Source organism: Brachyhypopomus gauderio, chromosome 12, assembly GCF_052324685.1.
Source record: "Brachyhypopomus gauderio isolate BG-103 chromosome 12, BGAUD_0.2, whole genome shotgun sequence".
Taxonomy (NCBI): Eukaryota; Metazoa; Chordata; class Actinopteri; order Gymnotiformes; family Hypopomidae; genus Brachyhypopomus; species Brachyhypopomus gauderio.
The window spans coordinates 23,145,644-23,158,463 of NC_135222.1; positions in this window are offsets into that span (position 1 = coordinate 23,145,644).

Consider the following 12,820-nt stretch of genomic DNA (forward strand, 5'->3'; position numbering starts at 1 on the left):
TGTACAGTAGTGTGTGGTACAGTAGAGAGTGTATTGTACAGTAAAGTGTGTGTGGTACAGTACAGCATGTGTGGTACAGTAGAGAGTGTATTGTACAGTAGAGCAGGTGTAGTACAGTAGAGAGTGTATTGTACAGTAAAGTGTGTGTGGTACAGTACAGCATGTGTGGTACAGTAGAGAGTGTGTGGTACAATAGAGCAGGTGTGGTACATTGGAGTGATACACTAACATGCTATTGTACAGTAGTATGAATGATAGTGCTGTGGTACATTGGTGGATACGGTAAGGTGGAACAATATGGTGCTACAGTACGGTGGTACAATACGGTGCTACAGTATGGTGGTACAGTACAGTGGGATAATACAGAGGTACAGTACAATGGTAAAATATGGTGCTACAGTACAGTGCTACCAAGGAGGGCTCGTCACCAGACCATTGAGCCAATAAAGGTGCGTCCCCAGGTCAATGAACCAATAAGGGTGCATCACCAGACCAAAGAACCAATAAGGGTTTATCACCAGACCAATGAGGGTTTATCACCAGACCAATAAGGGTGCGTCACCAGACCAATCAGTTTTCGTCTCCAGACCAATGAGGGTTTGTCACCAGGCGTGATGAGAAAAGCTACACACGGCTGCTTTGGTGGGGGGGGCGGTGGCTCTATGCCTGTTTTACATATAGATGCCGTGAGGCTTTGCACCGCTTGCCTGTGATCACACTTCTGCCAGATTACATGTATAATTTATAAGCACAGCCTTTGTGAGCTCTTTCAGCCTCCAAGCACTGTTTATATCCACTAGGGTTATACTGGCATTCATTTAATGCTGGGTTCTTGACAGCTCTTGAGTGTGTCAAACCATTGGTGATGATAATTATTCTGGGAACTAGAACTTTAACAAATTTAGTTCCAAATGGAAAAAGAACCTATGCCCTAACCCTGTGTGCTAACCCTACACCCTAACCCTATGCCCTTGATGGGGAGAGTGCAGACAGGAAGATTTTATACACCACTAATTGAATATATGTTAAATTTAATCTAAATTGAATATCTGTTGCATTTGCCTTTTTGGCATTTCTATGTGTCTGTCTTGTCGTCTTACTGGGTTGGTGTTTGGTGTTGGGACATGTGTTGGATTACTGGGTTGGTGTTTGGTGTTGGGACATGTGTTGGATTACTGGGTTGGTGTTTGGTGTTGGGACATGTGTTGGATTACTGGGTTGGTATTTGGTGTTGGGACGTGTGTTGGATTACTGGGTTGGTGTTTGGTGTTGGGACATGTGTTGGATTACTGGGTTGGTATTTGGTGTTGGGACGTGTGTTGGATTACTGGGTTGGTGTTTGGTGTTGGGACGTGTGTTGGATTACTGGGTTGGTGTTTGGTGTTGGGACGTGTGTTGGATTACTGGGTTGGTGTTTGGTAGATATTGTGTTGGATTGCTGAGTGTTGGTAAGGGTGTGTTTGAGTGTCGGTAAGGGTGTGTTTGAGTGTTACAAAGCCTGTGTTTAAGTGTTAGTAAGGGTGTATTTGAGTATTGGTAAGGCTGTGTTTGAGTCTTGGTAAGGGTGTGTTTGAGTGTTGGTAAAGCTGTGTTTGAGTGTTAGTAAGGGTGTATTTGAGTATTCGTAAGGCTGTATTTGAGTGATGGTAAAGCTGTGTTTTAGTGTTGGTAAAGCTGTGTTTGAGTGTTGGTAAAGCTGTGTTTGAGTGTTAGTAAGGGTGTATTTGAGTATTGGTAAGGCTGTATTTGACTGATGGTAAAGCTGTGTTTTAGTGTTGGTAAAGCTGTGTTTGAGTGTTGGTAAAGCTGTGTTTGAGTGTTAGTAAGGGTGTATTTGAGTATTGGTAAGGCTGTGTTTGAGTGTTGGTAAGGCTGTGTTTGAGTGTTGGTAAAGCTGTGTTTGAGTGTTGCTAAAGCTGTGTTTGAGTGTTAGTAAGGGTGTATTTGAGTATTGGTAAGGCTGTGTTTGAGTGTTGTAAAGGGACTCATGTGGCCTGTGGCGAGAAGGAGGCGGAGCTCCAACCCCTCAGAGCCGTCCTCATTTCCGTGCCAGCCGTTTCAGCCTTGGGTGACTACTTTCTCTCACTCTTCAGACACAACAATCATGCTGGTCCCACAACACACACACACACACACACACACACACACACACACACACACACACACACACACACACACACACACACACACAAACACACACACACATACAGTATCAGTAAACAACAGATTTAGGCCTAAAACAACATGAATCCCCAATGAGTGCAATTATTTATGAAATCAAACAAAGCAGAGGGGTGTTTGCTATGTGGGCCACCTTTGATGTATACAAGATAAAGTTGCTCTCCACAAATCTTCTTTATAGGCCACAGTACACCAACTCTATGGCTGTTTGCAAAGAACCATAGAACAATAAGCAAATTACTCTAGAACTACAGCAAAAGAACCATAGGGCTATAGCCAAAACTCTGTGTGTGTGTGTGTGTGTGTGTGTTAGGGTTGCCACCTAGGTCCGACAAAAAACAAGGACACTGTCATACTGACACAGGGTTGCGAGTGTAATCTGTTGATGGGCGGGGCAAATGTAAAATGTTACCGGAGGGGTTTAAAATGGACACAGCGAGAAAAAAAACAGATTTAAAGTGTGCAGAAACAGTCTGAATCGTGATTTGAACTACCGTAGTTTTTTTGCCGGGACCGAATATTAAAAAGAAGAAAAACCGGGACAAACCGGGACAGCTCGGGAAAACCGGAACAGACACGTGAAAACCGGGACAGTCCCGGGAAAACCGGGACAGGTGGCAACACTAGTGTGTGTGTGTGTGTGTGTGTGTGTGTGTGTGTTTGTGTGTGTGTGTTTTATACTGACCAGGCCCTGTTGTGATCAGTAATGACCCCTAGCGTGAACAGGGCAAGTGTTCTGAGTCTGCAGTCTATTTGAGTTTGTCTATGTGAGTTTGTCTAAGTCACATAAAGACCATGAGTAAGTGTTCACAGAAAAACTGATGAAGTTCGATGGCTGTTTAATGTTGTTGTGTTATGGTACTTCAGATTTTATTATGGATCTTAATTGCGTTTTGGTACCTTGTTTTCTTTACAAAACAATCTCCACATAATAAATAGAGCAATATCTACCACAAATTGGTCCATAAAATAAATTATAGAAATGGAAATAAAACAGACTATTAAATGGAGATCCTATGAAGTGATGGCCACTGGAGGGGCAGTAGGATGAATAATCCTGGGTCAGGGTCAGGGTTAAGGTCAGGGTTAAGGTCAGGGTCAAGGTCAGGGTCGGGGTTAGGGTTGGGGTTGGGGTCAGGGTTGAGGTTGGGGTCAGGGTTGAGGTTAGGGTCAGGGTTGGGGTTAGGGTCAGGGTTAGGTTTAGGGTCAGGTTCACGTTAGGGTTAAGGTCAGGGTTAGGGTTAGGTTAGTGACAGGGTCAGGGTTAGGTTAGAGTTAGGTTCACATTAGGGTTAGGGTCAGGGTTGAGTGTGTTCATTGCACATCTGCACATCAACAGACACATATAAATGATGGAAACATCTGCAAAACAGGTATTAAATGAACACTGAGGGTCTGATGTTCAAGTGCTTGTGAAGACTTTAAGAACTGTGGCAATTCTATGTTTATATTTACCTGCATTTGATACTGTGTCATATTTTACAGAGGCCTCCTGTCACTGTCAGATATTAATATAAGTTTACATATTCCAGCTGTATAACTCAATAGTTTAACTAACAAGTACTCCACTCCTCTCCCATTCTCTCCCAACCTCTCCCATACTCCCCTATCCTTTCTCCTCTCCTATTCTCTCCCATTCTCTCCCAACCTCTCCCATACTCCCCTATCCTTTCTCCTCTCCTATTCTCTCCCATTCTCTCCCAACCTCTCCCATACTCCCCTATCCTTTCTCCTCTCCTATTCTCTCCCATTCTCTCCCAACCTCTCCCATACTCCCCTATCCTTTCTCCTCTCCTATTCTCTCCCATTCTCTCCCAACCTCTCCCATACTCCCCTATCCTTTCTCCTCTCCCATCCTCTCCTATTCTCTCCCATCCTCCCACTTTCTGCATGCTAATCAACTCTCTGGGAGCAGCTCTGAGTTAGATTATTATAAATGCTGTTTATGGTCCTGCTACGACAACTGTGAAGGGCATGGCAAAGAATTTATCATGAGATGGTTCCCCTTGCGCTCGAATGCGTTATGGGATTGTAAACGACCCCTGATAATGAAAGAAGACCCACTTGTCTCTGCAATAAAATGGCAAGCTCTTCAAATCTCAGTCCATCTTCAGTATACATCACTATGCTTCAATTACTGTTTATTCAGAAGCTGCACAGAAGGATATAGTCCTATGGATTAAGATATTGAATTGCAACCACAATAACACCAAGGCAAGACAACTTTATTAATACAGCACCTGTCATACACACTGGCAATTCAAAGTGCTTTACATAAGAAAAGAAGAAGCTTATTATGACCAGAGGTCTATCACCTTGGGAAGGTCATTGCCAAAAATATATAAAATTAAAAACAAGATTTTTAAAGGAATAAAGAATAGAAATAAAAAATAATTAAATAATGAACTTTAAAAAATCAAATAGAAATCCAAATAAGATTAAGATAAATTAATTAAGTGATTTAAATGAAACAATAATAAGTAAAATATAAATATAAATAAAACAGGCTACATAAATAAAAACAGGCTACATTTAGGGTACCTACAAAACAATATCTAACCAAAATCCAGCCCAAATAAGTATGTTTCTAACTTGGATTGAGAAACATCTAACGTTGGAGCTCTTCTAGAATCTTCCGACAGCTGGTTCCATTTAGAAACAGCATAACATCTAAATGCTGCCTCTCCTTGCTTAGTTCTTACCTTTGGTAGGACTAACTTATTAGTTCCTAGTGACCTAAGATCTCTGCCTGGCTCATAGCTCTGCAGCATGTCAGATAGATACACTGGTCCTACACCATTAAGTGATTTATAGACCAGTAATAACACCTTGAAGTCTATCTAGCCTGTATTGTACTGGTAGCCAGTGTAACAGCAGACACTCTATCATTTTTGAGCAGTAAAAACAGCACCAATGCTAATCTTGTCTCCTATTAAATAGCTAATGCAACCTCCAGAACCCATCCTGTGGCTCCAGTACAAACACAAACACGTGCTAAATTAACAATGCTAGATACACAGCCAAATATCAGTGATGAAAGATGAAGACTTCTGTCTTGAATGATGCCTAGATTTCAAATTTAACACAATAAGTATTATCGCACAAAACTGTTTTAAACTGAAAAGACTGAATAAAAATTGCTTCATATGCTGTTATGTTTTGTTGAGAGATGTCCTCAATGTGCCATGAAGGCACTCTGAATTTAGTGTCAGTCAGATGTAACAGTTAAAGTTAGACTCAGTCACAGGGCACATATGAAACGGGTCACTTGACACACTTCTTTCAGATTGCTAAGATGAGCTTCGTGAAATATTAACAGCAACATTTAAGAACTTTGCAGTGAGGAGAAGCAGTTTTGTTCTGGCCCCTGTGTTCACTGCACTATATGGTTAATGCTAAAAGGGTTTAAGACAAAAGAACTTCAGGTCTTATTAAAGATACCCAACATGCGTCACGGATGACATACAGTTCTTTGAGGTTGAAGCGGAGACGTATTTTATCATAATCAGTGTGGTGCGGCTGCAGTCTCTGTACACATCATTGCCTTTTCTTGCTTAGTTTGATGGTGAAGGTCAGAGTTCTTAGGCTTTATGGTTGTTTAACTTTCAGAAATTATGGCATGCAAGGAACACCACCCATTTTTCCCCATCAGTGTCTCGCCAGCCCCAGGAGGGGCTGTCCTCTAGAACAACAACACACGTTGACTGTGTTTATATAAAACACACCGACCAACAAACAATTAATAAAAAAAGGAAATGTTCAAAATATTTGATTTTTGATTTTCTCCTCATTTTGTTGAAATTTTAACATGGATATTTGTAACTGATATCATACTTTTATACACTGTACACACACAATACACCCACTATACACACACTGTACACATACTATAAACACCCCATACACACACTGTACACTGCTGTTAGTGTTCTGTACATACACTGTACACACACACAGTGTTCAGTCTCTCACATTTTACAAACTACATATTACATTAGTGATGAGTTTTACACATCATTGCTATTGTATATCATGCCTCTACTAGGGGTGATGTATTCATACCGAACTGTCACAGTACGGTGCTCACTGTTCAGTGAGCGCAGTGACACAGAGAACACCGTGACACAGAGAACACACATGACATGGAGAATACACGGGACACAGAGAACACCGGGACACAGAGAACATACATGACACTGAGAACACACATGACACGGACAATACACGGGAAACAGAGCACACACGGGACACAGAGCACACACGGGACACAGAGCACACACGGGACACAGAGAATACACGGGACACGAAGAATACACGGGACACAGAGAACAGTGGGACACAGAGAACACACAGGACAAGGAAAACACACAGGACATGGAAAATACACGGGACACAGAGAACACACGTGAAACGGAGAACACACGGAACACAGAGAACACACGGGACACAGAGAACACATGTGAAACGGAGAACACACGGGACACGGAGAACACACGGGACACAGAGAACATACGGGACACAGAACATACGGGACACAGAGAACACACAGGAAACGAAGAATACATGGGACACGGAGAACACATGGTACACAGAGAACACACGGTACACTGAGGACACCCGGTACATGCATCCCATGTGCTACGGCCAGTGGACGTAATGAGGAACTGAAGTTCACAGGCGAGAAACCACAGCTGCTATGCGTAACTCACACTAGTGACAGGCTGTTTCATTCTTTCCCCCAACCATACAGAATCCGTAGAGAACTGTGGGGTCTATACAGTGGTGTGTACTGAACCATGGGGTCCATACAGTGGTGTGAACTGAACCTTGAACTACCCCAGGGCTAGTTCTATGTGTATACAGTTACCCCAGGGTTAGTTCTATGTGTATACAGTTACCCCAGGTTTAGTTCTATGTGTATACAGTTACCCCAGGGTTAGTTCTATGTGTATACAGTTACCCCAGGGTTAGTTCTGTGTGAATATTAGTTACCCCAGGGCTAGTTCTATGTGTATACAGTTACCCCAGGGTTAGTTCTGTGTGAATATTAGTTACCCCAGGGTTAGTTCTATGTGTATACAGTTACCCCATGGGTAGTTCTGTGTGGATACTACAGTTACCCCAAGGGTAGATCTGTGTTACTTTGCTAACAGTGTCTTCTTTTGCTTCAGTTTGTCCTTTGTTTGACGAACCAAGATAGCAAATGATTCTCATATTATTTCCAGTATTAATTGCTGTCTGTTATCTGTATATCTGAAGAAAACACTGTCACTAATTTAACCTGACAAATTCTCACTATGGACTACTTGCATTTGTAAGGTTATGCTGCCTAATATTTGAAAGTTATGATGGTTAATAGCAAACAATGTAAAAGTAATGGAAAGGCTAGTTTCAAAGCACAGAAAATATAGTTTTATTGTAGTTTCTATAGAATCTTTTGTAGCTGAACTTAACCAGCCACTCATATCTAAAGCTTAACCTAAAACTTGATCATTATAACTTGACGATACGGCTAACAGTCTGTTGCTTAGGTAGAGAGCCACATTTATTTGATAGAACTGCGGTATTAGAAGGTCTCTGACGTTCACTCTGCCTCCACTTCTGCTGATCTAGACACAGACGAGTCAGAGCAGCTCAGAGCCCCTTGTGTCCATGAGAGAAAGAGGCACAATTCACCATTCACATGCAAACTGGGTCAAATTAAAAGTGCTTCAGGGGGCATTAATCCTGCAGGCTCAGAATCCCCATTCCTCCCACCCCACCCACTCTTCAACTCCATGCGGAGAAAGCACGGGGGGTCTTTCTCCTCCTCAAAGTGTGAAAGGACATTTCTCCCAGCTTGATCTTTTCATGAACCTTTCTGGGCTGTGGTAGGGTGTCTCTCTGCATGACACAACAGCAGGACACATCACACCCACTTTGTACAGAACAGAACATCACACACACTGTGTTCAGTACAGAACATCACGCCCACTGTGTACAGAACAGAACATCACACACACTGTGTTCAGTACAGAACATCACACACACTGTGTTCAGTACAGAACATCACACACACCATGTTCAGTACAGAACATCACACACTGTGTTCAGTACAGAACTTCACCCTCCTGTGTTCAGTACAGAACAACACACACTAGTGCTTGTATGTCCAATGGTGGATGGTGTTCTGTCACTAGGGTCTGTCCTCTCTCCCCTTCCTGCACCCCATTCCGTCCCCCAGGGGCTGTGGATCCCGGTAGAGAGTACGCCGTGTGCCAGAGATGCTCACAAGTCATTTTTTGCAAGTCCAAGTCAAGTCTCAAGTCTTTGACCTCAAGTCCAAGTCAAGTCTCAAGTCTTTGTTCTCAAGTCCAAGTCAAGTCCCAAATATTTGAGTGACACTGTAGTCGCAAATCACTGTATAGTTGTAATGGTCTGTTATGACACTTCTGATGTATAATAGCTTAAACTGGTAAATGAAGAAATACAATTTTTAAAAGTGCGCACGCACACACAAATGTTTTCCAGATAAATTTTGTATCCGTATTTTTCTCCAAAAAGTATTTTTCTTACAAAACTGACATTTTTCTGGATACAATATTCTCTTCTTTCAGTATAACATCTGCTATATTTTGTTCTAAAATATAAAGGAGGGCTCTGAAATTTAAAAAATCACATTTTTAACTATATATAAGGTCTGCATATAAAGAAAATAGCAACCAAATTAGTGATTATAAAATAAAAATTAAAAACAGAATTCAAATTTTACAATAATAATGATTCTGACATAAAAAGCCCTGCAGCAACAACTATTTGTCTCCTAATTAACTGGATCAAACACAATCTATTTGAACTTCAAGGTGTCTTTCAGTGTCCAATACAAGGAAACTGTTTATGCAACTAACGCATTACATTTTTAAAAGATCAGGATTGACAGGGTACTTGCACTTAGCCTGGCTCGGTGAGGGCGCATTATGAGGCCTCCATGACTGAACACCCTCTCTACTGGTGCACTGGTGGCAAGTCAATACCAATATTGCAATATTGCTAATAACCTTTCAGGCAGTGACTAACCTTTCCGGCTGGATTTTCAGGTGGCGAATAAAATTAGATGTGGTGGAACCAGCGTCCTGTATTTTTATGCCACACACGCTGCAGTTTGCTGCTCTTCTATTTGCTACTTGTACTTGTTTTGTACCCAAAACTTATTATGAATGGTGGAACAGAAGAGAGCGTCCTCACCAGCGCCGCCATGATCGCGATGTTTTGGGGCGCGCGCAGCGCCAGGTTCGCGTGTGCGGAGTCGCGCGCAACGGTCACTTGCAAAATACGCGACCGGCGCGAGGGTCCGCTCGTCGAAAATGTTTTACGTCAACGAGAAGTAAAAAGCATACAGACAGGCAGAGAAAAGGTTTTCAAATGAAACACAAAAGAACATTACAAATAAAAGATTGTTCACGAGTCTCAATTCACGAGTCCAAGTCGAGTCGCAAGTCTTTTGAATGCAAGTCTAAGTCGAGTCTGAAGTCACTGTATATGCGACTTAAGTGCGACTCGAGTCCGAGTCCCAAACTCGAGTCCCCATCTCTGCCGTGTGCAATTGGCTGCCGCTTCTCGCCGGTGTGTGATTGGTTGTGTAAGACTTGTACCTGTCTTAAAGTTGTAAAGTGACGTTGGGTATCATGAAAGGCGCTATATAAATTGAACGTTCATTCATTACACCCATGTTAAGTGTCAACCAGCCCTCACCTTAACTAACAGCCAACTTATTCAGTCCTCATCCTACCTAACACTTACTTTAACTAATATTGCCCTAACATTAACCCCCGTCCTGCACTCACACTAACCCCCATCCTGCACTAACACTAACCCCCATCCTGCACTAACACTAACCCCCATCCTGCACTACATCCTGCACTAACACTAACCCCCGTCCTGCACTAACACTAACCCCCGTCCTGCACTCACACTAACCCCCGTCCTGCACTAACACTAACCCCCATCCTGCACTAACATTAACCCCCATCCTGCACTAACATTAACCCCCGTCCTGCACTAACACTAACCCCCATCCTGCACTACATCCTGCACTAACACTAACCCCCGTCCTGCACTAACACTAACCCCCGTCCTGCACTCACACTAACCCCCGTCCTGCACTCACACTAACCCCCATCCTGCACTAACACTAACCCCCATCCTGCACTAACATTAACCCCCATCCTGCACTAACATTAACCCCCTTCCTGCACTCACACTAACCCCCGTCCTGCACTAACACTAACCCCTGTCCTGCACTAACACTAACCCCCATCCTGCACTAACACTAACCCCCATCCTGCACTAACACTAACCCCCGTCCTGCACTAACACTAACCCCCATCCTGCACTCACACTAACCCCCGTCCTGCACTAACACTAACCCCCATCCTGCACTCACACTAACCCCCGTCCTGCACTAACACTAACCCCCATCCTGCACTCACACTAACCCCCGTCCTGCACTCACACTAACCCCCATCCTGCACTAACACTAACCCCCATCCTGCACTACATCCTGCACTAACACTAACCCCCGTCCTGCACTAACACTAACCCCCGTCCTGCACTCACACTAGCCCCCGTCCTGCACTAACACTAACCCCCGTCCTGCACTAACACTAACCCCCATCCTGCACTAACATTAACCCCCATCCTGCACTAACACTAACCCCCATCCTGCACTACATCCTGCACTAACACTAACCCCCGTCCTGCACTAACACTAACCTCCGTCCTGCACTCACACTAACCCCCGTCCTGCACTAACACTAACCCCCATCCTGCACTAACTCTAACCCCCATCCTGCACTAACAATAACCCCCATCCTGCACTAACATTAACCCCCGTCCTGCACTCACACTAACCCCCGTCCTGCACTAACACTAACCCCCGTCCTGCACTAACACTAACCCCCATCCTGCACTAACACTAACCCCCATCCTGCACTAACACTAACCCCCGTCCTGCACTAACACTAACCCCCATCCTGCACTCACACTAACCCCCGTCCTGCACTAACACTAACCCCCGTCCTGCACTAACACTAACCCCCATCCTGCACTCACACTAACCCCCGTCCTGCACTAACACTAACCCCCGTCCTGCACTAACACTAACCCCCATCCTGCACTAACACTAACCCCCGTCCTGCACTAACACTAACCCCCATCCAGGAGGCTCTGCCCCCTGTCCCAGGTCCTGGTGCAGTGTAACTGATACAGTATAGTGTTGAGTACAGTACAGTTTAATGGAGGTTTAGTGTAAATATCCTGATTGATCTTTTATGGCGGTGCAAATAACTAATTTGCTTCACTAATCCCAGGAGGGTTAGGCAGGATCTATTACAGATAAAGGAGAAGTTTAGCTATTGTTGTAGTCCAGCAGAAAATGTGTTTCTTTGCCTGAGACCCTTTACCAAATTGAAAGGAGTATTAACTTCATACTGACTGAATATCCTATTGGACCCATACTGACCCATACTGACCCATACTGACACATACTGCCCTGATGCATACTGACCCATACTGACACATACTGCCCTGACGCATACTGACCCATACTGACCCATACTGACACATACTGCCCTGACGCATACTGACCCATACTGACACATACTGCCCTGACGCATACTGACCCATACTGACCCATACTGACACATACTGCCCTGACCCATACTGACACATACTGACACATACTGCCCTGACACATACTGACCCATACTGACCCATACTGACACATCCTGACACATACTGCCCTGACCCATACTGACACATACTGACACATACTGACACATACTGCCCTGACACATACTGACCCATACTGACACATACTGCCCTGACGCATACTGACACATACTGACACATACTGCCCTGATGCATACTGACACATACTGACACATACTGCCCTGACGCATACTGACACATACTGACACATACTGCCCTGACCCATACTGACACATACTGACCCATACTGCCCTGACCCACCCTGACACATACTGACCCATACTGCCCTGACCCACCCTGACACATACTGACCCATACTGACACATACTGCCCTGACACATACTGACACATACTGACCCATACTGCCCTGACCCACCCTGACACATACTGCCCTGACCCACACTGACACATACTGACACATACTGCCCTGATCCTGGCAGGACTCTCCAGGTGTTAGTTCATCATCCACAGAGGAGATTCCAACACAATTTAAATCAACCTGTCAATCAGCACCTGCAGGCAGTCACAAGACTCAAAGGTATTAGAAGCACAAAAACAACACAAAAGGAGTTACAAGACCTCACTAAATCACTAAACACCTCACTAAATCACTAAACACCTCATTAAATCACTAAACACCTCACTAAATCACTAAACACCTCACTAAATCACTAAACACATTTTGGCTGTGCACTGTAATTACATCGCCCAAAACACACACACACAAAGAGAGAGATTTCTGAAGGGTGGGGTACGTCTCACTAGAGGGTTAGAGTTAGAGTTAGGATTAGAGGGGTCCCTCTCACTAGAGGGATAGAGTTAGAGTTAGGATTAGAGGGGTCCCTCTCACTAGAGGGTTAGAGTTAGGGTTAGGATTAGAGGGGTCCCTCTC